We start from the raw sequence: 27,355 nt of genomic DNA on the forward strand, positions 1-27,355 counted from the left end.
TTTTTTATAGTGTATGGCTTTGGGGCACTGCATTTTGAAGCTCAATTTCCCTCCTTCCTGAAAATAGAAAAGTAATCCTGCTGCCTTTGGGAGAATGAGTTGGCTCAGAGAAGAATTATGTTAGCATGGCATATAGAGAAAAAAAAAAACCAAACCCAAAATCTTGCCTGAGAGAGAACAATGAACATTTATTTACTGTCTCCTGGAGACAGACTTTCATGACTGCATGGAAGGTCACCATATGACTTATATGCTACTTAAGTCTCACTTGAAGGCCCACTGTTTTGCTTGGATGATTACTCAATGATAATTTCTTGCCTGTCCTGGAACTGAAGCATTTAAAAACCAGATAAAGCTACCCATGTCTTTCTGATATGTGATCATGTGTGCACACTCAGGCAGTTTGTGTGGTAGAAATGAAGGAAACGCAGACCAGAACTATGCTTGCTGCCTGACATTCTTACAGTAGCTGAACCTGTATTTTAATGAAACTCCAGCAAAAGAAAAGGAAAACAAAAATACTTCAGTTCCCCAGTTACTCCCTCCATGTACATCTCCTTCATGTCACCATCCTGGTTGCGTGAGCAACTTTGATCCAGCTCTAGATTTAGGTGCTATGTCTTTTTTTGTCTGCTGAAGAATGGTCAAGCAACCCTTTGTATATTACTTTGATGTGTTAGAAACTTGTAGTAGACTGCTAGCAAGCAAGTCTCTAGTTGAATGAAAGTTAGTGACTTTTTAAAAGAACCAGTTGAGTAAAGGAAAATAAAAAGCAAATTGAAGGAAAACGTGATCTCTGCACTTAATATTCAATAAGCTGGCTTTCTAGTTCTGAATTTGCTCATTTTAAATATAGTGGAAATGTATATAATCCGCATATCTGGTTAAGAACTCTAGCTTCTGCAAGATGCAAATAACTTGATCACCCATACTGTAAAATGTATGTTAGTCTTTGGACTTTATGAAGTAGTTTAATTGTGTGCTAAACTTGAAATAGAATATAAACAGCAAGTTTAAGTGCTGTTGCCTTAATAGATTGTATCATGTACTCTAGTTTAGCATTTAAAGATCTCTAGTTTAGCCTTTAAAGATAAATGTATTTTGAAAAGGAGATGAAATGGGATAAATGTAACACCATGAGTAAAGTATATATGAATTTCATAGACCATTAATCTTTAATCTTTAAAGTTTCCTATTCAGGGCTATAAATGCATTAATTCAGCTATCAGCTCTTCTCTGCTATCTTGATTATGCAGGTCGCACAGAGGTTGCTATAGTAACCTTGCATTACCAATGTAAAGACAGTGAAGGATCTGTCTATCTAGATAAATGAAATAATCGAGGGGTGCTTGCAACCTGCACCCTGATTAATATAATGCCTAGGTCCATTGAATGAGCACTTAGTCCCGCGTGGATTATGCCTTTGACTTGTGGAGTATGACAAAGACTGGTGCTCAAAGCCAATTTGGCTGGGGTTAAACCACGACAGTGGAACAGGTTAGTAATTACAGAGGTGTTATTCACTGGGAAAGCCCGTGCGTTATGGCATGTATGATCTTCATTTGTTGCAGTCTGCAGTCACACTGTCAAAAGACAGCCTGGTGAGGAACCCATGGGTGCACTCAGAGAAGAAGATATAGTTTGGATTTTTAGAAAACCAAGAAAAAGTGGTTTCTGTGAAGCTGGGGTAAGTCCAGACTGTTGAATACAGTCGTTGAAGCAGACAGCCCGGTGCTAGTGGGCACTAGGCACTTCACCTTGTGGGAGAAAAGATGAGATTACACAGCGGTCAGGTAACAGGTGTCATTAAATGCTAGTGCTGGTCTGTCATGGGGACCTCTCCTGATGATAAAGAATGAAAAGTAGTAAGCAGGAAGAAGCAGCAGATTTCTGAATTAGATTTGCCCATGAGTTGAATATTTATGAGAGTTACTGCAGGGGCTTGAGCCTCAGCTGAAGCCTTGCAGTATTTGGGTACGCAGAGGACCCATGTGAACTCTACAGGAGGAAAAATCCTAACTTATGCAGTTTTTTCTATAGCAAGGAAGCTTATTTTGGGGGTTGCTTTCTTTTAGCAGGCCTCTGAGTTCTCAGAAAGTTGTAGGAAGTTTGAGGCTTTTTCGCTAAATTGGTTTTGGTCAACTATAGCCACTGGGTTCAAAAGCAACACAGAGATGCAGGTACAGAGAGGCACAGTAGTGGCGAATGCTCCGTTTCCATTGGAAACCAAGCCTAAAAATACTCCTGCAGCCACAGCTCAACTGTGCTACCAATTGAAGTTGCTGGCTAAGCCTGTGAACTAACTCTTGAGCCTAAACCAGGGAAATAAGAGAAAGAGTTCAAGCTGTAGTCTCTCGTGAGCCTTCGTTCAGCCTTCAGTCCTACAAAGGAAACCTCTCATTGCTTTGGAAGGGTCCCAGCTCTTTTCCTTTTTGTCTGGTCCTGAAAAGCCAGATCAGTTTTGTGACTTGCATTGTTGAGACTGTCAGCCCGCTCCCTGAGAGAGGCTGCTGCTCTCCTGGCAGCTTTCTGCTGGGGGAAAAAGGGAAAGAAAGATTCTGCATCAGCAATTCCATTCGTATTGCTTTCCTCCCCTCCTTCCCAGCACAAAGGTGGTTTTGTTTGTGCTCGAGAGCCAACTAAAAAGTTTGGCTGTGAAATGAGCTCTCTGGAGAAGAGGGAAGGGCTCGAAGATGTAGCATACAACTGCCAGACACGAACTTCTGCTCAGTCCCTCCTCCAGGTCACAGGCTAGAGATGGCTTTAGCATTGGCTGGTGGTTGTGTTGTTTCACACAGCCGAAGAGCAGCTAATGAGACAGCAGTTTCTCATTTGAATCCTTGATAGAAGTAATTTATTAAATTATAACATTCAATTCTAATTTCACGATGTAATTAGATAGGAGAGAACTTTAAAGAAAAGGTCCTTCCCCGTCATTGGTGGGACACAGGGAACAGGAGGGTTGGGTATTTGTAATTTCATTGTATTGGTATTTACTTCAATTCAGAATCTTTTGCCCTGTCAGACCAAAGGGAGAGAGGTAGAGCAATCAACCCTTGCAGCTAACACCCACCTAGGCATCTCAAGGTGGTCATTACTTGAGCAGACTGAATAACATTAGACTCAGTGAATTAAAAATTCTCTCAGTAGTTCCCACTGATGTGTAGTCTCTGCTGGTAAAATAGGTTCTACTCCTGAAAAGCGTTCTACTCCTGAAAAGCATTCTGCTCCTGAAATCCATATTGCCTGTTCCTTGTGCAACTAAGGATTTGCAGGATCAGAGAAATATCTGCATTATTCTTCCTGTCAGAGATGAGGTGAATATATTGAATAGAGGGGAGTGTCTTTTCTGTATTACTCTTATGAAAAGATAACCACAGCAAAGCACTGTTGAGCACATTTCAAGGTTTAGACTGCAGTGATAACAGGGTAGGCATGGCCCATACACCCAGGGCAGTTGGGCATCAAAATCAGATGGGTAACTGAAAGCCCAACTCTGTGCTTAAATGCTTTGGACAGAAATGGTGGAGGAAGTTTGGAAGAATGCATCCAGCTCTGGGGTCCCCAGTGTAAGAAGGACATAGACCTGTTGGAGAGGGTCCAGAGGAGGACCATGAAGATGATCAGAGGGCTGGAGCACTTCTGCTATGAGGACAGGCTGAGAGAGTTGGGGTTGTTCAGCCTGGAGAAGAGAAGGCTCCAGGGAGATCTTACAGCAGCCTTCCAGTACCCAAAGGGGGCCTACAGAAAAGGTGGAGAGGCGCTCTTTGTCAGGAAGCATAGTGATAGGACAAGAGGTAATGGTTTTAAACTGAAAGAGGGGAGATGTAGATTAGATATTAGAAAGAAATTCTTTACTCTGAGGATGGTGAGACACTGGAACAGGTTGCCCAGAGAGGTTGTGGATGCCCCATCCCTGGAAGTGTTCAAGGCCAGGCCGGATGGGGCTTTGATCAGCCTGGTCTAGTGGGAGGTGTCCCTGCCCATGGCAGGGGGGTTGGAACTAGATGATCTTTGAGGTCCCTTCCAACCCAAACCATTCTGTGATTCTATGAATGTGTGTATTTTGCTTTGCTTCCACAAAAGACAGTGGCTTACATATTTTGAAACAAAGAAAGAAAGTGTAATGCCTCAGTAAGAAATGTTAATGAAGTGAGTGTACCTGGAAGTTGTCTGGTGTCATTCTTTATGAGGCTGATGCCCTTTCTCAGGCTCAAGGTTATGGAATTTGCAGGATAATCAGCCACACAATCCTCTGCAGCTCCGTATGTTCAAGCAAAGGTATGGGATATACAATGTCTGGGTAATTAGCCGTGACAATCTCCCTCCAGCTTTTTTGGCTAAAATGACTTGGAGAACTGACCTTTGTCTCTGGTGTCTGGTACTGCAAGTTAAATGATGGCTTGGGGTTTGAATGGAGAGAAAGCATAGTCAATTCTCTTCCTTGTAGCTGCCTGCACACAGGCGTGAGGCACAGAAAAGGCTGTGGTTGGTGAAGTTGGTCTCCACTGGAGGAGCACACCAGTTGAACTGGTTTGCATCCCAGCGTTGTTGATGAACCTTCTGAAGACATCACATGAAGAACTATTCATAAAGGAGTGAGGAATGGTGGTAGAAAATAAGCTTGCATGAACCCTTTTATTCAAAAATTAGTTCATGCTTTCAGTGAAGGTCTATCGTTCCCTTCGAGCTTGCCAGCATCCCTTAATTCATATCACTTAGAATAATATGACTTCTGGGTGTAAGGAAGATTTGAATTGTCTTTTCTGTATCGCTAAATAATGATTACCTAGGGAGATACAAAATGTAAATTGGAAATGAATGAGGTATAGCTGGTAATATGTTAGATGTATTATCTCCAACCTGAGGCCTTCAGTCAAGAGAAGGTCATCTGTTAACATTAAAGAGCACTGCAGCAGGTATTTATATTTTCATTTTTCTTCTTTCTTGAGTTGCATTTTCTCCTCATAAACAGTGCAACACTTTTCTGAGGAGACATGTGCCATGACTTCTTCTTAGACTTCCTAAATTATATTTTTTTTGTGAGATGTTTCATAAAACAGAGAAAGGAGGGATCTGTGTTTTTCTGAATGACTGACCTTTGCTCATTTCCTGGAAATGTGTAATTTTCCCCTTTATTTTCTTTTCTGAACGATCTCCTCTTTGTGCAGTTACTGTGTGAACAGTTCAAACCATAAAGACATTAAGTCTCACTTCCAATAATCTATGTTCCTGTGTCGGAATTAATTTTTTTTTCTTTTGTTCCTGTTACATCATTAGAGCATACACTACATTATGCTGAGTCAGACAGCAGCGTAGAAAAGGTACTAATTAGTCACATGAAATATCTCTTGTGCTTTGCTGAATTACAGAGGGCACGTTTCTTAAACTCCAGACCTAATTTTTCACATTTAGAAAACAGGGCCGGAATTATTGGTGATGATAGGGTGTAATATATTGAATCCTAGTTAGTTGAGGCAAGATTGTACTGGACAAACGTGCTGGAGGGAGAGAAGTATGGCCTGCCTTGAATTTCTCTCCAAATATTCCCAATGAGAACAAGCAAACTGGAAGCAGATGGAGACTTGTTTGTCTCCTGTTGCTGTGACGAAGTGGGACTGGTTGTAGTTGGTCTCCTTACAGATGTCTGGGTTTGTCTTTCCATGGAGCAAGAGGGAATATCTGAAGCTTTGTGTCTCCCGGGGCTAGAACAGTTCTGCACTGCTGAAGGCTGGGGTTAGTGCCATGAACCATCCACCAATGGTGGATGCATAAGCAACAGTGGACTTGTTATTTAATTGAATGACACTTTTCTAGTTGTTAATTATACTCCTATGGTTTTTCATGTTTAAGCTGTATCATTATGCTTAACAAAATGTTTGTTGTTACCTGCTGTGATTTTGAATAATTCATGGTATTAGTATGCAATTTGAGACTATCATATGTTCTCTCCAGAGAAAACCAAAGGTTGATTCACTGTTTTTGTGTCTTTGAAGGTGTATGGAAGGGAGGGTTTGGCTCCCATGGTCCTTTCTCAGAAAGTTAATTTTGAATCACCCAAGCAAATTAAAGAAGGCATAATAAAGGTATAGTAGTCACAATATGTTTGAAATATTTTTCTGAAATATTATGAAATAACTTGCTAAGGTACAAAGTAACCTGAATAAACCAGCCTAGGACCTCTGTAAACAACAGGGTCTTGTACTTTCAGTTAATAGTTTCCACAGATGTAGTCAATGACAACATTGTGTTTATCCTAAGGCAGTGTTACTGCAGCTCCCAATTTCATTTGATTTCATTTCCTTTTCTTAATGGATGGGTTAACCAAATCTAAAAATAAAAATCTATTTTTTCAATTGTGACAGCGGTTTTCTTAGATGAGTTTTGTGAGTTGCCCTGGAAACAAGAAAACACTGAAGTAAGGTCAGAAAAGTGGTGTCATGCCGAACATCGTTTCTAGTTGTTTGGTCCCTGCTTAGTACTAGATAAATGATATGGCTGAGGAGTCCAGCTGTTAGCTGATACCGGGAGGTAACTTCTGAACAAAGATAGGTGTGGTATGTTTGTTTTGATTAGAAAAAAGTCAATGGGAATACTCCACAACGAAAAGTCACAGTGTCAGAAAAACATTTTTTAGAAGCGTTTTCCTCCCCCATCCTGGCGCGTGCTCTGGAGTCGCTTCCCTCTGCCACTGTCTGTGCCTCGTCGCAGTCTCAGGATTGCATTGACTCCATCTTTATGCTGTCTGCATCAGCCAAGACCTTTCAGACTGCAAGGCTGAAATCTTCTTTATGGTTATCTTCACAGAAAGTTATGGAAGATATTCTCATTTTCCAAATGCTGAAAATGCTGGTCCTCTGAACACGAAGAAGACCGGCTTAATGTTAAAACAAAGGTCATTCCTAAAGGTTAACTGCTTTATAAATAGCCAGATTTTTCCCTCCACTCACTACAAGTCTGCAATCTGCTTAATATATGCACAGTCAGGGAAAAGCTGTAAATATAATGCTAAAAGCAGACGCTTGGAACTATTCCTCTTGCTTTTCTTCAGCTTCTGCAACTATTTGCAGGAGCTTATTGCCAACACAACGGTTGTGTCCTAGTACTTCGGGATTAATATCTTATAAGTCTCCTGAATATGCTGTTCCCATTCCAACACCCTCGAACAGATCTGTGTGAGGAGGGTTTGCAAGACCAAGTCATTAACTGAAAGCCACAAATACATCACCACCTGCTTAAGCCATCACTCTAGAACTGAGATAGTTCATGAAGTTATGCCAGCCGAAGTCCTGGCTAAAAAAAAAAACTATTAACCAAACATTTTGGCTGTAAGAAGCCTGCCCCTCAAATCTTATCCAGATCACTCCACCTGCTTCTCCTCTTGCAAATGATTGAAGTTTTCCAGAGGTTTTCAGTGAGTCTTGCTGATCTTTCAACTGCAGCTTTATGTCCATTGATAAATGTTCTTTTCTCATCTGCCTATTCAAAGCAGAGCCTAAAAATGCAGAGGTTATCTGCATCCTTAGCCTTCTCTCCGCAAACTGATCCGGAGGGTCTCTGACAGTAAAAGCATTCTTGCTCCACAAGCGTGTAAATCCACTGAAGATGCCAAGGTGATCCAGGAAATTGCTGCCCTCAAAAATTCCTGTGACTGTGTGTTCGAGGCACAGTGTCATCTGTAGTGCCTGTCTGCCACTGGTGTTCTCCAATATTATTATAATCTAATGCATTAACAAGGCGTAGGAGGGAAGGACGTATTTTATGTAAATTTCGTCAGGAAGTCTTTGAAACTAATTGCTTAAAGTGGGTGGGGAAAGCTGATGGAGTGTGATAGACATATAGAATTTTTTTTTCTGCTTTCAGAATAGATAGTGTTGATTAGCTGGGCTTAGTATAGCACTGCATATATTAACTGAGCACAAAATTGCTCAGTGGATGGGCCTGCTCTGTGGATGAACTTAAGAGGCCGTGCTCTGGATGTTATTACAGGTGCGAATTTAGGAAGTGTTAGAGCTACAATTCTGCAGATAAAACCATGGGTTTTGGCAAACTTGGTATCGAAATATTGTCCTGGCTTAGTGTCAATATTTTAATTTGTGGTGAAATGCATTGTGGTAAAATGTGTAATCAAGTGCAAAAAAAAAAAGTTGTGAAGCCATACCTACAGAACGGGCCATTTAATTGGAAAAGTCTCAAACTCAGGAGTAACGCTAGGGAAATTCTACTTCACATATGCTACTCAGCATAGGTACTCCTGAGGGCTGTCAACAGCTTGTCTGTTGACCCGTCTATTAGTTTACGTGTAAAGTCCTGTTTGGTCTTTCTAGTTTGTGCTTGTTGGTCATGCTGACTTGTTGGCTAGAGCAGTCTCTGATCTTTCTTCAGTGCTCCTCTGGACATGGTCTACCATTCTGAAGGCATAGGCTGCACGCCTTGTTCCTAACGCATCACTTTGCATTTAACCATATTAGAATATTTATAGAAAAGCAGAGATTTCATTTCCACACTAGCTGGAGTCTGGAGTTACAAGTTAGAATTGTCTTCCTGGTCTAGAACTGGGGTTGGCATAGGTGTCTACATGTATTTGATACCTGAATAAAACACATTATGGTACCTACTTTAGTAGGTCAAATCTGTTGTTCTCAAATATGAGTGCATGTCATGGATTTACGCATACTTCATTTCAGCGTGAGAGCTGGGCACCTGCTGTTGACTTGTGTCCCCTTGCTTTCACAATGCCATAACCTAGTTTTAATGGAGAGAAGATTCTTACAAAATGCAAGTCTGGACAAAGTCTCCTCTGTGCTGTGCTCTGGGTACGTGTATGAGGTCCCTGGCCATTGCCATGACCATTTCACAAGGGTGACTGGTGAATGTGTGACAAAATGAAAAACACCAAAGGAAAAGGCAGAGCATGAAGCAGCAGTAAGAAAATGTGATGGAGTGAACTCACAAGTTAACAACAGAACTTAAAACAGTATATTAAAATATAACTAATATGAATTAACTCAAATGCTTTCTTTCCAGAAGCAAAACTGCACTTGAATGGATGGGCACTAGTGAATTAAAAAACAAACAAACAAACAAACAAACAAAAAAGCTTCATAAAAATGATCCTGTGCTTCTGATCGTAAGCACCAGGCTGAGAACGGGTAACAATTACAGGTCTTTGGAAAACTGAAGGCTGAGATTTCAATGGGTCTCCTTTAATAGGAAAACAATATGGATAGGAGCTTTCGATGAGCAGCGCACAAGGTTATGTAGCAGTCACAGCATATTCTGTCGTACTTATTTGGGACAGAGAGCCAGATGCATCACTGTTACATAAGCCTGCTGACCTGCATATAGAGCTTTGTGGTAACAGGAGCTGCAGAAAAATAAATCCTGTTCGACTCAGACAACATGAAGATACAAAATTAGTGCCTGTTTAAGTTTTTTTTTGCTTTCTACTTGCTTTCTCTGGAGTCGTATGGCTATATGTATACATACGGCTATATGTTTAAAGGGGAAAACCCCACAAAACATATTATTCCCTAAAGGGCTTGGTTTGGAAAATAAAATTGTGAGGGCATGAATACCTAGGATAGATAGGAGATGAAAGCTCAGTCTGCTGAGTAATGGTACAATCTGTATGTTTAGGGAGCAGGACCACAAGATGTGTTGTACCAGCCATAACAACCCGTTACTTAAGAGGTGCAGCATGGAAAAAGAGCATGCAATTTTGCAGAAGATTTTGGTAGATTTGTTTAGTTTGATTTTATTCTAATTTTAAATGAACACGAGTATTTTTTTCAATTCTTAATGAAATTAATGGCACCTGGAACTGGAGGCATCAGAAGCTCTGGGGTCCCCAGCACAAGATAGTCCGTCTGGATCCTCTGGCTCCCTGGGATGCCAAGGAGTTGCACATTTCCAGAGCTTCCAGACCCTTACTTCTTGTCTTTCTGCCTGGTGGGCTAACAGGGAGCTGGCAGTCTTGGAGTTTATGAGCAGGGATACTCTGCTCTGAGTTTCTTGGCATCCTGCCTAATGAGATCTGTAGAGGAGCCAGCAGCTTAGGAGCTCTGCAATCTCTGAGACAATCCTGCAGCAATAACTTCTTCCAAACTCCCACTCTCTGTCAACCAGCCAGGAGTACTGTTGAAGAACAGGGAAGGGAACCTGGCAGGAAATCAGGCGTGATTCCTGCAGCCTCATCAAAATCAAATGTTCCATGCAAAATGTTTCTGGCCACTTTTAGTAACCCCACGCAGAAACCCTAATGTGTCAGCACCTGATCCTGGAGGTCCTGTATCCCCTTGCTTTAGATATAATGGGTGCAAAGCTCAGTGAGGCAGAAGAGAGGACAAAGAGATATTTACACCATCCTAGCATCCCTGTAGTTGGCATGCGAGTCAGCTGCGGCTCTTCACATTGCGCTGGACTGCCTGTAGTCAAATGGCCCACAAATCCTCATTGTCCTGAAGGTATTGAAGGACATGGTTATTCTAGGAAGGCTCTAGACTGGCGTAGTGACTAATATGATGGTATTGGAAAGGCAGATGAAATATGTGTTGGCACCTTGCACTCTTTCCCGCACTTCATTTATGATTGACCTTGAGTTCTGTGTCTGAGTAGAGATGTTGGTCCAAGCAGTGTGGACAGGAGAATTGTCCGGGCACATGTGTGTCCCAAGCATGTATTTAAAATTCAATACAGATATTTCCAATGTAAGTTATAGCATCCTAAAAGTTACTGTAATTTATACTTACAATCTACAGCAACAAAGTGATGATTCAGCAGCTGAGGGTCCCTGGAAGGTGAGCATGCTCTTGCTTTTTCCAGACATAGAGCAGGAGCATGATAATACAACAGGCCTTGTGGCTCACTGTCACGACTCTGGCCCCTGCAGGGTGAATTCAGACTAATGATGCAGTGCAAAACTGCCCAAATGACAGAGAGAATCTGGGCCACTGCGTTCATCTTGTCTGTTTTCCAAATTTTTCAGTGCTCAGGGGGACAGGATTATAATAAAGTTTGACTTCCTGCTATGTAGGTCATACGCTGTATGCTGACTCTTCCATCACAGGGGTAAAGCTGGAGCAGGGAAACTTGCTTTGCCTTTGCAAATATTGATGGGAATAGCAAATGTTTTTCTTTTATTAATAATTTTCAAGTAGTTAGATTTGGGATAAAAACATTTCATAGTATCATAGAATCATTCAGGTTGGAAAAGACCCTTGGGATCATCGAGTCCAACCATCAACCCCACTCTACAGAGTTCTCCCCTGCACCATATCCCTTAACACCACACCTAAACGAGTCTTAAACACATTCAGGGATGGTGACTCCACCACCTTCCTGGGCAGCCTATTCCAGTGTCTGACCACTCTTTCTGTGAAGAATTTTTTCCTAATGTCCAGCCTAAACCTAACCTGCTGCAGCTTGAACCCGTTCCCTCCTGTTCTATCGCTAATTACCTGTGAGAAGAGACCAGCACCAACCTCTCTACAGTGTCCTTTCAAGTAGTTGTAGAGAGTGATGAGGTCTCCTCTCAGCCTCCTCTTCCTCAGACTAAACAGTCCCAGCTCCTTCAATTGCTCCTCATAAGATTTATTCTCCAGGCCCTTCACCAGCTTCGTTGCCCTCCTCTGCACACGCTCCAGCACCTCGATATCTCTCTCGTATTGAGGTGCCCAGAACTGGACACAATACTCAAGGTGTGGCCTCACCAGTGCTGAGCACAGGGGGACAATCACCTCCCTCCTTCTGCTGGTCACACTATTTCTAATACAAGCCAGGATGCCATTGGCTTTCTTGGCCACCTGGGCACACTGCTGGCTCATGTTCAGCCGCTTGTCAATTAGAACCCCCAGGTCCTTTTCTGCCTTTTCTTTCCTTTTAGACTTTTACTGTTGGTGTTGCATTAAAATATATTGCGGTAACGATGTGTTGCAGTTGTTAGACTCCACAGTCTTTAGACTGCTGTCTCTGAGCAAAATTCAGTGTTGGTCTGTGGTGGTGAGTGGACAGTCTGGCTCTGCCATGGGGTGCTCAAGAGTGCCACCCCCTTGGTGCTCCTGCGACCACAGCTGTGCATCCCCTGCCTCTGGCAGACAGGGCTGTGCAGGTGGGCACACAAAGCTACTGTGAGTTGATCTGGGAACAGATCAACCACAGAAAGCCTATGATTTTCTCACAGATTTGTAACGTTACTGCTTTGAGCAACACTTTAAAAAAAAAATAAAATAAATCCAACCTACTCCAGTAGTTATTCTGGCTTGCAACAGGCCTTTGTAAAGAACAGGCAAGAAAAAACAAGCAAAAGAGAAAAGCTCAAATGTTTGTGTCATCCTGTCTTCCTAAGCTTTTGCTATGGGGTGCAGAGCATCTAGAAATCTTCTTCCTCGGATGCTACTTAATCTGTTCTGGATGTGCATGCATCGTTTTTCCCTGCATGGTTGGAGGGGTAGTGAGATACAAAAATGCTTTGCTGAAACGTGAATTCACTTGCCAATTTTTCTTAGGCTGACAACAGCAGGGCAAAGCTGCTGATCACTTACTTGTATGACTGTGCATTTAAGGGAAAGATGCTTCTTTGTTACTGCTGCAGCTCTGTTGCAGCAATTTAAAAAATGTGTCTGAGGAGGAGGCAATAACTCTGAAAGCGTCTTTGGTGACTAAACATTGTACTCTAAATATGCAGTGTTGCTCCTGATTTTCCCAGTCTCCTGTGAGTCATAAAATCTTGTCTCATATTGAGTGAGCCATTCATAATGACCTTGAATTTAAAAAAAAAAAATTAAAAAAATGCCTGTGACTCCCTCTAAGTCAAATAATTTAAATTAATGGTTTTCTGTAGGACATTTGTACTGCTTTTCAGATCATTAAAATTTCTGAAGGACGAGGGGCAGGTTCACATTTGGAGGCATCACTGCTGTCCCCAGGACAAAGCCCCTCTGGCCCAAAGGTTGCTGTGGCTTAGATAAATGTGCAAACCTGAGTCTTCTGGGCAGCCTTTACCCATGCAAATGTGAATAGGCTGCCTGGGAAGATCATCTGGTAAAGAGATAGCATCCTCCAGAAACTGAAGGGCTCAAATGGCCTCTGCTTCCAAGGACATTATGTTGTCCTGCTCATAGTTTGTGCTCTTCTATCCAGCAGGTCTTTCAGATTTTCATGGTTGTACTTACCTCCCTGGCTTCCCCAGCACCCCGCACAGACCTGAGCGCTGCTCTGAGGCACAGACAGTCTCCTCTCATAGTCTGTTGATCCAGTTTGCAATGTCTTGCTGCAAGGAGGTTGAATCAAGCTCAGCAAATAAAGCATGTTTTTACAAGATTCATGGCTGCTACCTATTGCAAATATATCTATTCCAGTAGTGTTCTACAACTGGTCTGTGAAACTGATGTTACCCATTACCAGCAGAACCATATCATTAAGATTTTGATATGAAGGATACCTCTCTCAGAAACTGTAGGGAAAACAGTGGCCCACCAGGCCAAAACGTTTTGAAATAACCAAGTTGAACATGTTTCTGTTGCCTTTTTTTTTTTTTTTTGGAGATGTGTGTCAACCTGACATTGCATATTCAGCACTGGAAGAAACACCGTATGTCCCAATTGCACTGGATGTGTTATGGTGCTAAAGCACATGGTGAAGTACATTAGATGTGAAGTGTTTCTTGTGGTTGTTGCTACTGTCTGTTACCATTGGTAATTTTTTGATAATACTCACTTCATAACTAGTCCCAGTGAAACATGCACATGATAGGGATTGTCTCCGTTTTTGACTGGACAAGATACTCCTTCTGGAATTTACTTTTTCATTGTATTGAGTTGCATTATTGTTTTGAGACGTTTCTCAGAAACAATATGCCTGCTATATAGAAGGTACCACCCTGCTGTCGTATTTGAGCGTGTCGTGCGGTTATTGTCTCTATGGTGTGAGGTTAACTCATTTGTATTAACTTTTAAATCCATTATAAATGTCTTAATGGGAGAGATGTAAATAACACTAAGTTCATGTCCTCAATTTACCTTAGCACAAAAGAGAGCCTATATTTAACAAGTACCGTTGGATTTTCAAGGCTAGTAAAAGCTCTGGAGTATATAAATGGGGTGGCGCCTCTACAGGAAAGTCGAATCACTAAAGTAAATGGGGTCCTGTAAAAGATGCTTTGAATACAAGGGTGTTTTAATTATTTCTTATTTTAAATTGTAATAGGGCCACTCTTTAATTAGGATTAGCACTGGATGAACTCTACCATAAAAAAAAAAAAAAAAGATTCCAGCTGGTTTTTCCTTTTTTTGTGTGTTCTCAACAATCTGTGATCAGACTTCGAGGTTTCCTAGTTTGTCATTTAAAATTGTTGGACTGCTTTACATCAGCTTGTTTCACCCCAAGCTTCTTGGCAAGCTGGTTTGCTTGGGCTGCGTTTTCAAGATTTTGGGTTAGCGATTGATCTCATAAGCGTCTATGTTACTGCTGCTTGCCTGCAAAGTTGGGGAATATTTGATGAGCAGGAGGTTAGACATCGGGATTCTTCTGTAAGCTTTTGCATCTCAAAGCTGCAAAGGGTTGCAAGGATACCATTTTAGAAGACATTTTTTGAAAGCAAATGTATTGTTTCTATGTATATTGGTAGGCCATTAACAGAAGAAATAAACTTCCAGAATGGCACTCGGCACAGCAGTGAATTCAACTGTCCGTGCGCATTTCTAAGATTCACACTTGCAACTCCTGTTCACTGTGGTTATACAACCCTAATTAAGACTCTTAAATTGTTCTTCTACAAAAAGTGGGAAAATGAGTGTGTGTGTGACATTTTTATAGCGAGTTCAGTAACATTAAATAGCCGCAGTGCTTGTATGTTTTGTATTGACTGTTTTGTGGATTCAACAGTTAATGAAATTAATGGATTTTTGCGTAGATTATGATTAAGACAAATCTCATTCATCACTGTGTGGATTCATTTTACCAGAGTAACTACATTAGTTTCATAAGAAAGAAACTGGCATAAAGCCAGAGCAACAGTATTGAATGAGATCTATAAATGTAACACTGTTTAGTATGTAATATCTTTATTAAGTACAAAAACATAGAGCAACATGATTTAATTTTCTGACAGAAGAGAATATAATTTATTTGTGGTTTTCAGCTTCCATGGTTCATTTGTTGGTTGGATTTTTTTGCCTGGGATGAAACTGGTGTAGCTTTCCCTCTCCTCTGAGATATAGGCAAGCTCTGTTGGCCTCTGCTTGTGATGGGGATCAATATGTCTTCATTCAGAGTTTAATGAGATTCACACCTCTTGAGCTCCGATGTGAATCCATCAATTAGAAATGAGTTATATAAGCAGTAATTTGTGAATAAGAAGGCTACACTGAATACTATTTTTTTTTTTTTTTTTCTGAACACAGAAATCAAATATTTTTGCAAAGACTAACATGCTCTTGGTTATACAGCGTTTCATTACCAAACGGTTGAGGGATCCCATATGTATTATGGGAAAATGCAGCTTTGCAACCTTTCCTTTCTTGCGATCACTTTCTTTTTTGCCAGTTTTTCTAATCAACATTTTTCTAAATAAAGATGTTTATATTTTAAAATAAGGTACTATAAAACACACACAAAATAATTTATGGTAGATAATTTTTCTATTAAGGTGTGTGTGTGCCACAGACACATTTGATTTTCTGTAATGAATAGAAATTATAAAATGACTGGTTGCTCATGATTATATTAGTTAGCCCATGTGAAATATCTGTAACTTCATTACCAAATATTGAAGAACAGCACAAGTCTTCATGCCTGGCATTTTCTCTTATTTGTACTACTGTACCTCCAGAATAGTTGTAGAAGCCAGTGGTGCTTCTGTGATGCTAAAGAAAGGATAATATGTGACCCTTGATTGGGGCAGAGGCTCAGCAGAGTAATTCTTTTATCTTCTACAGCAGAAACTCTTTTCAGGGGTTGCATAGAATCTTCTTCAAATATTTGGTCACAATAGCAAAAATATGAATTTCCTTGATGAGTATAAAGAAATGTTATTAATTCTTTGAATTTTGCATTTTCTCCACTGTAAATGACTCTAATGATAAAAAACAATGGAAACACGGTGTACTCACCCTGGTTATCAGGACTGAGGTATAGAGCACCCACTGCGTACTGGTGACTTCAGATCTTTGATGCTGTGTGTTGTATATTGAGGAAATGTTCCCACTATGCATTGACTGAGATTATTCAGAAGCCAGAGTGAAGCAGCTGGAACTGTATGATGGTCCATTACCTGAACCCATGTCAGATACTTGGAAAGTCAGCAGACATTATTTTGGTATGTTTTTATAGTGGTATCACCACATTTCATGTCCTCTTTCAGATGCTCAGAATAAAAGAGCATCCTCCATTTTCCATCTTTACCTTCTCAATGGAAGGAAATATTTAACTTAAAATCTTGTGTGTGCATTCATTAATTTAAAAAGAGAACAGGGACTCTCTAAAGATGCCGTGGAGATTTTAGGAATGCATGTTCGGTCCTGCAGCTGTTTGTTTTTTTTCCCTTCCAGCCCTGCTGGTTTTTGTCTTTAAAGTCTCTATATTGGCTCATTTCTTTCTGACTTTGATGCACACTCTGAAACGTTTCTGCAAAGCTTTTACTGCTCTACCTTCCTAAGGGGAGCAGGGTGGCTTCTGCCCTGTCCTTTTCAAGGGACAGAGACCACGGACCCTGGCAGTGGACACAGAGCTCTGGTCTCCAAGGAAGTGAATGGAATGGATGAGTAAAACAGGACAGACCTTTTTAGGAGGTGTAGCTGGTCAGCTTTAGTTCTGTTCCACCAGTGTGAGGTGAGATGGATGAGCTTGTGCAGACCAGTCAATACCATTGACTGAGGTGGCCAGGGGATAGCAATGGCCTTGGCTGGCAGTACTGGTGCTCTCTGAGCTTCCTTAAAGATGTTAGTTTAGATACTTTGGGGGGTAGACCACTTGCTCTGTGAGTAGAGGCCAAGGGACTTTGACTGGTTCACCCTGGAGAAAAGTCAGCTTTGTGGGGACCTCACAACAGCCTTCCTGAACCTACAGTGAAGTAATGGAGAAGATGGAGCTGGGATCTTTGCAGTGGTGTAGTGGTGGGAGAATGAGGCACAGTGGGCATAAGTTGAAACAAGGGAGGTTCAGACTGGATATAGGAAGAGCATTTTCCCCACCAGGGCAGCCCAGCAGTGGGACAGGCTGCCCAGGAAGCTTGTGCATTCTCCATCCCAGGAAGTTTTCAAGATTTCATAGAATCATAGAATGGTTTAGGTTGGAAGAGACCTTAAAGATCATGTAGTTCCAACTCCCCTGCCATGGGCAGGGACACCTCCCACTAGACCAGGCTGTTCGAAGCCCCATCCAGCCTGGTCTTGAACACTTCCAGGGATAGGGTCTCAACAACTTCTCTGGGCAACCTGTTCCAGTGTCTCACCACCTTTGACTAAGCCCTGAGGAAACTGGTCTAACTTCATAACTGACTCTGCTTTGAGTAGGTTGATCTAAATGACCTTCTGAGGTTCCTTCCTATGATCTTATGGTTTCCTGATATTTAGCACATGATGAACAAGGATAGATGAGGAGGATTGGGAGCTAAAACAAATAAATGCTGGTGGCTCACAGAGCTGGTAAAAGATTGGAGAACATCAAGTGAGTGCATGAAAATGGATCACTAATTTTTGTTGAGTTGGAAATTATTCAATCCTGGCTTAGAGAGCAGTGCACAGTCATCACTTTTATGTTGCAAGGTTCTTTTTAAGGCTCCAATATCATGTAGAAATCAGTTCTGTTTAATGACCTTCTGCATTAGCAGTTCTTTCTGTTGGTGACTGAAATTGATTTTGCTTGCGATGTGAAGGAACAGGAGCCCAGCCTCTGCATCATTGCTCAAGCATGTGCTTTAGCCCTACCAAAGAATGGGAGGCACCAAATTTCTGAGCACCAGGCATACCCATGCTGAAACTCTTAGGTCTATTATTGATAAAGACTCAGCTGCTTTTTAATCATTGTGATGCATGGTTGGAAACTGTACCTTTGTGCTTAAGCACTGGAAATTCTTCATCGGTACTTTTCTTAGGTAAAGTGACATCATGAAGACTTTCATTTTCCTCAAGAATTTCACAAAACAGACTTCCTCCCTGACCAGAGTAATTACAAAACAGTTCAGTAGTGGGTTTTGTTGCCATACTGCTTAGTTAGATAAGTGGTATGAAGCAAAAGAATAAGAGAAGGATGAAGGATAAATATGTCACGGACATAGACTGCAAGGAGCAAAAGGTTTCAAAAAGACTTGCAGCAGAGAATAAAAGGAGAGAAAAATAATGTCACATAGGAAGGAGGAAGGACAGACAAAGAGGATGAAAGGAATGTGAAAGTGAAGAGTCTGACAAAAATAAGAAAAGAAACATATTTGATGGCTAACATTTCAAGAAAACATGTTAAAAATGGAAGGAAATGTAATGCAAATAATGACTTTCAGGCTTGTAAATGGTCCCTGTGTGTTTGGCAAACATTCTTTATCCCTGACTTTGGAAAACTGGACAACTTGTTTTAAATGTAAATGGTGGGTAACAAAAGATGTGGTCACTGAAGTGCAAAAAATACATGATCGTTGAAGGAAGTTTGAATGAAATTTTCGTCATTCTGGCCACACCAATTTTCAGACCTGACATTTTAGGGACATTTTTTCCTTTGAACAAGTCAGTAAACTGGCAACAATTTACATTACTGAAAATGTTGAAACATGCAACAGTAATTACTATCACCAGTAGGTTATTATAATAATAATAATTACAATATACCACTTTTTAAAATTCTGTATGTTATTATTATTTCCTATACTCCTGATGTACTAAGATGTATGTTTCTCCAGCATTAAATATACAGACACTGCATCACTGGTGGTATTTAGCAGTAATAATGACAGCCTCAGTGGAAATTGCAAAGCCAGATATAATGTTTTGCAGGTTTTGAAACTTAATATCTGTGGAAGAATTCAAATGATGAATATTGCTCTGGGAAGAGGCATAGATAAAGGACTTATTTAGAAGGTCAGATTTGTGATGGCTGTCATCCCTGAGATGAACTTTATCCACGAGACTGCTTCTCTGGATCCCTGCCAAGGGGATTATGAAATGGTGTTGGGAAGATGGAAGGGAGTGTTTATTCCCATATTAGACGGACGACAGGAACTTGTTTACAAGAAGGAGTAGCAAAAGGGAAAAGTATGGGATGTGCTTAAAATCAGTAAATCATGGGAGAATGTCTCAATGTGTGTTGAACAGTTCAGTTTCTACCATGTGTTCTCTTAACGCTGCTGTTATGTTATGTTGTGTGGAAGCACACTTCTTCCCAGATGCTTCATGTTGGCCTTGAGTGAATAACAAATAATTCCTTAAATTGTGAAAAGCCAGGTACTTATCTTAGTCTCTTTTTTTTTTCTTCCCTTCCCTTTTTTTCCCTCCTTCCTCTTATCCAGGGAAGAATGTATCAGTCACACAGAAGAAGCACTACTGCTCTGAAGGAAGGATGAAAGGTGCTTTGACCTGGTGGTCAAAGCCGCTTCATTACAGGAAAAACTGAGAAGTTGCCCTGACTTACCATCTGCCACGTTTTAGCCACATCCTGCAGTGGAAGCTGGCCATGTGGGCCAACCCAGTGTGTGGTTTGAGTTCTTTTTCTGTTTTCTTGGGATCTCAGCATTTGCATTTTAAAGAAATTATCAAGTTAAGCACAGATCTTGGTCTTCATGGGTCTGCTTGTGTGGGCATGTAATATCTTCAGCCTCATATGGCTTTGCGCATTCCTGAAAGAGTCTTTGATCTGAGTTAGGATGTTTAGTATTTCTGAGGATGTGGTACTTGAGGGTACAGACTAGGAAATAAGACAGAACCGCATTTTTACAAGGGTAAGTAGGAATTGGGAATGTACTTCATGTGCACTGAGGGGCGCTTGAAACATCAAAGGGCTGTGTCCTAATACTCCAGATTGATTATTTCAACCACATGAATAGGTCACACTGAATTTAACTTTCAGATAAGGTATTTGCAGGCATACATGCTTTTCCTGAAATAGGTGGGTTTGTGCGCAGTGGTTGGCTATGGTGCACTCATTTTGCAACCACACTGCACGATACAGATTTACACACCCATAACCCATACTATTCATACCTGAGTACCCATTTGTGAAGGCAGGGAGATGTGAACGCCGGCACAAGATTTGTGCATAAGGGATTGTATGGTTGCATCCATTCCTTCTTTAACTAAAGGCTTGCACACAGCACTGTTGAAGTCAGTGGCAATGCTTGTGTTGTCCTGAATGGGAGCAGCCATGGCTACTGTTCTCTCGAACTACCCCTTACAGTCTGATGCACTTTCAGTTTTGATAACTGTTTTATAACTTGTGTTTCCTCTTTTTTTTTTTTTTTTTTAACATTGAGCTAACTGCTAGATAGTGCTGTCTTTACAATGCTTAGTTGCCCCGTAATTCCGGATATCCTTTGAAAGGAGGCAGAAGGATAATAAACTGTGGAATCCCAAATCAGTTTAATGTAACATGCATTTCTAGGTTATGATTAGTAACAAGATGACACGTTGGCATGGTAACACTTGAAGCTTAACTACAAGTTCTTAAAATAAAGCAATGACATATGTGTAGGTTTCTATCCATTTGCATACTATCCACCTGAAAACATACATCATTTCCACAACACTCAGGCAATTAAACACTACTTCTTACTTTTGAATTAAGTGCTGAACTAAAACATCATGCCTCTTTCCTAGTATTTATGCATAATCTCCCACCACAAATTATAAATGTTGATAATGAGCCTGTCCATTTTGTAACATCTTAGGCTTTCTGCCATTTGGTTTCATTTTAAAACGATTAGCATAAGGAATGTAGAACACATTTAATTCTTTGTGGTTTCTACCACATTGATCTCCTTTAAATTCTACCACCTCCTAATATGAAAATCGTCTCACGGATATTGGAAAAGCCTGTTTATTAATTAAATTGATAGACCAGTGGGTGCATTTCAGGTGGCTGAGGACCGGGAATTAAAATCCCAACTTTACCTCAAATCGTTGTAAGAAAGCAGTAAAATTTTTAAGTGAGATTACTAGGTGAAACAGAGAGCCTAGCTATTGTTTTCTAGTTGCCTTATGGTGAAGAGAAAAGTGTTGTCTAGTTGTTATAGCCCATTCAGCTTTCTTTCACTAAGCAGAAGTTAACTTGTTTAGATGTGCTATGTATGGTAAACATGCCAGGGGATGCTTTACGTGTATCGATGTTTTGTGTTAAACTTTCTCAGAATGCAAAATCGGGCACTTTGTTCTGATTGCTTTATATGCACAGTATTGCTTTGACCAAATTCCTTACAGTCAAAATTAAGATGCTGCTAAATTCTGCGTAAGTAAATATACAATCTTCTTCTGTCACCCTAAATAGACAAAATGGGCAGTGTTACATGGAAAATAAGATTTCTTTGACAATTCATTTATTTACATATACAATTCTATATAGAGCATCGCAGGATATTGAAAATAAAGCTTACAGTGTTTCCAGAGCTCCTTACACGACCTTTAAATCCCAAATTCTGTTCACACCACTATGGATGGCAGATTCTGGAAGTCCAATGATTGACTCTGGCATGATAATCATGTTACATTCAGTATAATACATTTGCCAGGAAATATTTCACATATGCAGCAGAGTTCCCAGGATAAACCTCCTGCTAAGGCATGGCTGATGTTTGTCCTTGTGGCCTTTTAAAAAGTTAAAAAACCCTGATCTGTTTTTTCATAAATCTACCTGTATTTCTCACTCGCAGATGAAGGATTTTAGTATTTGAATTTGCCGTGGTTGTGGGGTGGAGGGAGGGAGGGAGGGACATGTGCATGCTGGGTTTTGCCACTAATCCTTTGGAAATCCTTTAGTGCCTTAAGGAGGCAGAGGGAGAACAGACCTTAGGATTACAGAAACTTGTTCAAACCTCTTTCTTGCTTTAGCAGAATTCTTTTAAAATATATTGTGCCTTTGGCTCCAAACACATTTACATTAGAAATCAGTAGCCATGGGATTATGGACAGGAATTTTTGCCCCTGCACGAATGTTAGGAAAGAGAGTCTACAGTTTCTTATATAGGATATGAATTAAAAATATAGCTAACTTAAGTTCTGACAGTGGAATCCATGCAAAAGCCATGATTTGACAACTAGGAATGTTGCAAGTTTCAGGTAAAGTCAAAAAGAAAAAAAAAAAAGGAGAAATTTAAATGTGCTGGATGAAATGCTTGTGCCACTGAAGTGACTGGCAAATTTCCACTGGCTTCCCTGGGACCAAAATTTCATGCTTGCTTCTACTTGGCTTAAGAAATGCTCACATCTGATTGATAGATACTTAAGTGTCACGCTTTAATGTTTTCTATGCACATAGGAGAGGAAAAGAGAGATTAGTAGTTGTGGAGATGGGCCTTGATTGGGAGCTGTTGGGATCTGTGGTATAAATCTCTGTTCACTATTGTTTCTCCGTGTAACATAGACTCTTGCTATGGGAATATGAATATGCAAATGTAAATTCCCATGTGAGAGGTTACTGCGCAGTGTGCACTAACCGATGCCGAACAACTATATTTCTCTACTCTCTGAATTGTGGCTTTGTCTTTTTTAAAAAGAGGGTGAAAAAAAGCCTGAGTGAGGCAATTCATGTACTCACTGATGGTCATAAGTAGATCTTAGGAAAACTTGAATAAGCTTTTAGCTCATGAGTGAATTTTACCTTTTAAGAATTAAGAGCAATATGTCAGTTACAGAGCCACAAAAAAAAAAAAAAAAAAAGGCAAAAAAATGAGGACCTGAAAATCAGAGTAGTGATGGTGGTCTTCTATTTTGCTCCCTGTTATGACAAGTAAGTTTTAAAGAATATGTAAATAGTTAAAAGAAAATCATTACATGGCTCGCAGTATGTAAGACAAGACCCAGCATGGAACAGATTTTTATAGCTTGTTTATAAATTACGCTTCTGTCTTTTGTTTGGAACTTGGAAAAAGAAACCATGTAAAGTAAATAAGGAGTAAAGACTTACTGCACACATTTGTTTGACTGAAACAAAGATATTTCCCCACCTCCTGAGGTCTTAACGAGAGATCTGGGACGAATAATGTATCTTGCCATTTGAGCTCTAGTGCTGTGCAGTTATTTAACTCCTTTGCACAGATATCAGTGGGATGGTAACCAGTGGTCATGAAGAACAGTTGTTAGGGCTACAAATTGGGATCCATTTGAAGAGGTGCCAAAGAATGAACAAAAAGACCGGGGTTTATGGTGTGATATTTATTAACCCGATGTACCACCTAGACTGCGGAGGGAGGGGTGTTTGTAAATAAATGCAAGAAGTTTAAAGTCTGACCCATGACCGCCCTGTAACCGGGTGTCAAATTGGTCTCAGCTAGATGAGAAGCTTCAATAATACCCAAGAGGCCACTCTTGTTTTGGTCTGTTCCATTAAAACCTTCTGGATAACTTTTCAACAAAGATTTCCACTCTAAGACATTTGTCATAGGTATCAACTGTACATATGTGTTAATTTTCAGTGTAACTAGGGAGGATACAGAATTGTAATGAAGTCACGAAGTCTACTTGATGATTACCACAAATTTGTAACTCTCACTTAAATTATGTAAGATATGTTGACATTTTATCTTGTTAACAAGATGTATTTTTCTATGTTAGTTAAATGTATAATTTGTATAATTTTGTATATTAAATGTATGCATATTTTAAATTAAAAACTTTATAATTTTAATTATTTTTAAATCTAAAATGGTGGTGGAGCTTCTGAAATATAGTTGTAAATACAACTGTATCTCTGGGTAGCAACCCAGGGACTCCATTTTGAGGAAGGGGCCACCTGGTCTGCCAATAGGGTAAGGAAACTTTTGCACCTGAGCTCTTGCTCCCCTTGGTGGAGGAGCCATTCAGCTTTTGCTGATTTAGCAGAATTAATATGAATTAGCAAAATGCTGTGGGCTGGATCACTTGCTCAGGAAGTGGGAAACTTGAGCCTTCCCCGGCTTGTAGGGTTTTGGATCCATGGTTCCTACAAGTCAGGAGACAGTCCGAATCATCAAATCATGGGATGGGGTTTTGTGGGGGGAGGAGGACACTGCAGCCAGAAATACAACGGTTGTGTAGAGCAGAGGGAGGGAGACTGACTCAGAGACTCAGTGACGCAAGTCACTCCTCTGGGAGAAAGAAAACATGGGTCCCTCTCACACTCACTCCCTTTGGGCTGCTCATGCCTTTTTTGTCTGATGATTCTGTTGTAAAATGCACAACGGCAATAATAGATGCAAGATGTACATTGCGTATTCTCTGAGCCCCTGAACCAGGGAAGTCCTGTGCTAGCTCATGATGTTCACACTGTTGCAAGAAGAGTTCCAGCTACAACCGGAGCCAAGCAGGTAAATGATATCTTTCTTGTTGGACTTTTGTTGTAGGTTTTTGTTGTGTGAAGTAAGCACGTCTCTAGATTTTCTGCTATCTCTCACATAGTCTATTCAGAATACAATTACTTTGTAACTGATGCTACACTGGTATAAAGATTAAAGGTCTTATAGGAAGAGGGTGCCCTTTCAATCAAGTTCTGTCCTCTTTTCGTCAAGCTATGTCAAGACAGGATGAGATGCAGTGCCTGTAAGAGAATATACCAAAGCAATATATTTCTCCGAAGCTGCACGCATGTCAACTCGTGACAGGGTTTCAGGCTGTAACTGGGCCTGCTTCTGTAGCACCTAAAACTGCAATTTTATCTCTTTGTGAACACAAGAACAGTATGCATCTGTTGACTTAGAACACAGTTTTTAATAAACTAAGGGCTACAATATGAAAAAATCCATTTAAAAGCAAAGAAAGACTCCAATATGATTTTATGCTTATTTCTAACTTGAAAATTTGATGCTGTTTTCTAAAGCATTGATTTGATGTGTTCTCTGAGTCTTGTGGTCTCCTTATGTATTAGCATTAAAACGAACGTCCTAGCTTAATACTGAAAGAAATAGCATTATTCTTTTTTATTAAAAAAAAAATAAAAATCAGAAGTTTTAGAAACCTGAACATTGTTATCTAACTAGATTCCAAGTGTAAACAGAGTCCATCTTTCTTAGCTTTATGATGTTAAGTAAAAGATGGTCTTCATTTAGCAAACGCACGCACTATGTACAACATACGGAACCATATGGGACCATCAGAAGTCTTTTTCTGGAGTTTTAAATTAACCTCTTGATTGGAAAGAAATATCTCATAAAATTAATAATTTTTCCAATACTTGTGAAGACAGGCAGGTCACACATCACACTTCATGTGCCACCTGCATATTTTACTAACTGTCAGGGTTTGGTGTCCCGTGGAGGAACAAATTGACTTTTTTTTTTCCCCAACACGATCAATAAATCTCAGTGTTACCATTAGGAACAAAAAAAAATCAATATTTGTCTACATACAAGAAAAGAATTTAAGGAAGCAACAAAGCAATGTCCTACATGCTATACTTATTTTTCCACACACCAGTGAAACCTCTATATGATATAAGTGTTAATGTAGTAGCAAGGTTTGTTAAGTGAGCTGTGGAATCTTGGGCAATATATGCTCAGAAATGTCAGTCCCGATTCTGCAACTCCTAAAATCAGTGTGTTAATAATCAACGATGAGTGAACTTTTGATTAATTCCCTAATTCCCCTCATGCAAACAACAGTGTTCCATGGCATCCAAGACAGGAGGTACCACTGCATTATAACAAACACAGAAAAGAAAGGTGTTTTCTTCTGATGTGTTTTGGCAATGCTCAGGTATGTTACATCACTGCTTTTTACATGGTTTTGGTCCAGGAGTAGTTGTTAATGAAAAAGGTGTTTATCTGGACTTGCTTCTGATGAAATCCCAGGGACCTCTATCTTTAACCTCCCCTTTTTCCTGATCAATTTATAACTTGTCATTTTTCTTGTGCTGGGACCACCAGGCATGCCTGCGGGCCATAGGCAATAGTGCTGTGTGGCTGGGCTTGTATTCAAATGGCATAACTGTGTTATGAACAGGTCTTGCAATTGATCCACTGCTTCAAATTTGCTTAGTCATTTAATTGATCTCAGACCGGTTTATTCCAATATATTATTTCAGAGCAATAGAAAATATTCCTTATGTAACTGCTGGTGTATTCACAACCTGTCAGAATTGGCTGAGACTGGCAGCATGTGCGGGAGAGGAGTGTCCCAGGTTTTATGCTTTCAGTGGATGATCTCTTCAGGCACTGTAAGACAGGTAGCGGTGTAAAGATGGACTTTCTGAAGTGGGCTGTGCAGGGAGCACATTCTCCACCCTTCCTGCTTTAAAAAAAATCAACCAAAACCTCCTTCATTTGGGGAACGGGCATCCCTCACAGCGAAAAGAAGCCCTTTGCCTCAGGGTCCCCTCTCCGTGGCCGAAGCGACAGCCAGGCGAGTGCCGGCCGGGGTTGCCGGCGCGGGGACGTGGCCCGGGGTGCTGAAAGGGACAGCTCCACGGGGGCGCGCCGCGCTCCCGCCGCTCCGCTCCGCGGGTCGGGGGCCGCGGGGCCGCGCCGGCTGGCGCGGGGGGTCTCGGCGGGGCGGGCACCGGGGGTAGCCCCCGGTCCGCGGGGGTCTCGGCGCCACGGGCTGGGCACGGTGTTCCGCGGAGCCACCGCCCCCCCCCCCAGCGCCCCGTTCCCGGTGGCGGAGGCAGCGCGCTCGGCGCGATCACTTCCGTGTCAGGGCCGGGTGCCGCCGCCGTGCCTGCTGCCGGATCGGACGCCCCCGCAGCCCCGCCGCGGCGGGGGGGGCGGGGGGCGCGGCGGGGCGGAGCGGAGCGGAGCGGGGCCGCCGTCACCTCCCCCCGGGCACCAGCTGCTGCGGCAGGGAGAGGGCAGCGCCACCTCCCTGCCCCAGGGACCTGGGGCTGGTTGTTCTTTCTTCCCCCCTACCCTGGCTATCCCTCTGCCGCTCCCCCTGCGGCCGCCGACCGACCCCGAACGACGGGGGACGCAGCGCGGATGGTCCCCTCCTCTCCCCCTCGCGCCCCACGGGCTGCCGTGCCCCCGCCCGCCCCCCCCCCCCCGGGCACCGCCGCAGCCTCCTCCTGCGGAGGGAGCGCGAATGTGCAAAGTGGAAGAAACTCCCTCCGGCTCGCTCGGGGGCGGGGGCTGGGGAGATTTTGGGCTTTTCTTTTTTTTTTAATCTCTCTTTTTTTCTTTTCTCTCTCTCCCCCCCCCTCCCCCGAAGCCACGTAGCAGCAGGTGACTGGCGCCCGCCCGCCGGGAAGGACCCTGTTT

At 41.6% G+C, this 27,355-nt stretch overlaps 1 protein-coding gene across 7 annotated transcripts in view; it reads left to right on the forward strand.

Moving 5' to 3' along the window:
* The window catches only part of C5H4orf50 (chromosome 5 C4orf50 homolog), an 83,873-nt gene extending 60,102 nt beyond the window's left edge, over positions 1-23,771 (forward strand). For 6 of the 7 annotated variants that reach the window (XM_074587549.1, XM_074587550.1, XM_074587552.1 and 3 more), the window contains 2 exons: positions 5,997-6,086; positions 19,493-23,770. The gene's annotated coding sequence lies outside the window, so the exon portion shown is untranslated. Of the gene's footprint in view, positions 1-5,996; positions 6,087-19,492 lie in introns of all 7 variants that reach the window. The other variant, XM_074587551.1, reaches the window with a different exon arrangement.
* The last annotated feature ends 3,584 nt before the right edge of the window (positions 23,772-27,355 follow it).

This window comes from Larus michahellis, chromosome 5 (assembly GCF_964199755.1).
Source record: "Larus michahellis chromosome 5, bLarMic1.1, whole genome shotgun sequence".
In the NCBI taxonomy this organism is placed as follows: Eukaryota; Metazoa; Chordata; class Aves; order Charadriiformes; family Laridae; genus Larus; species Larus michahellis.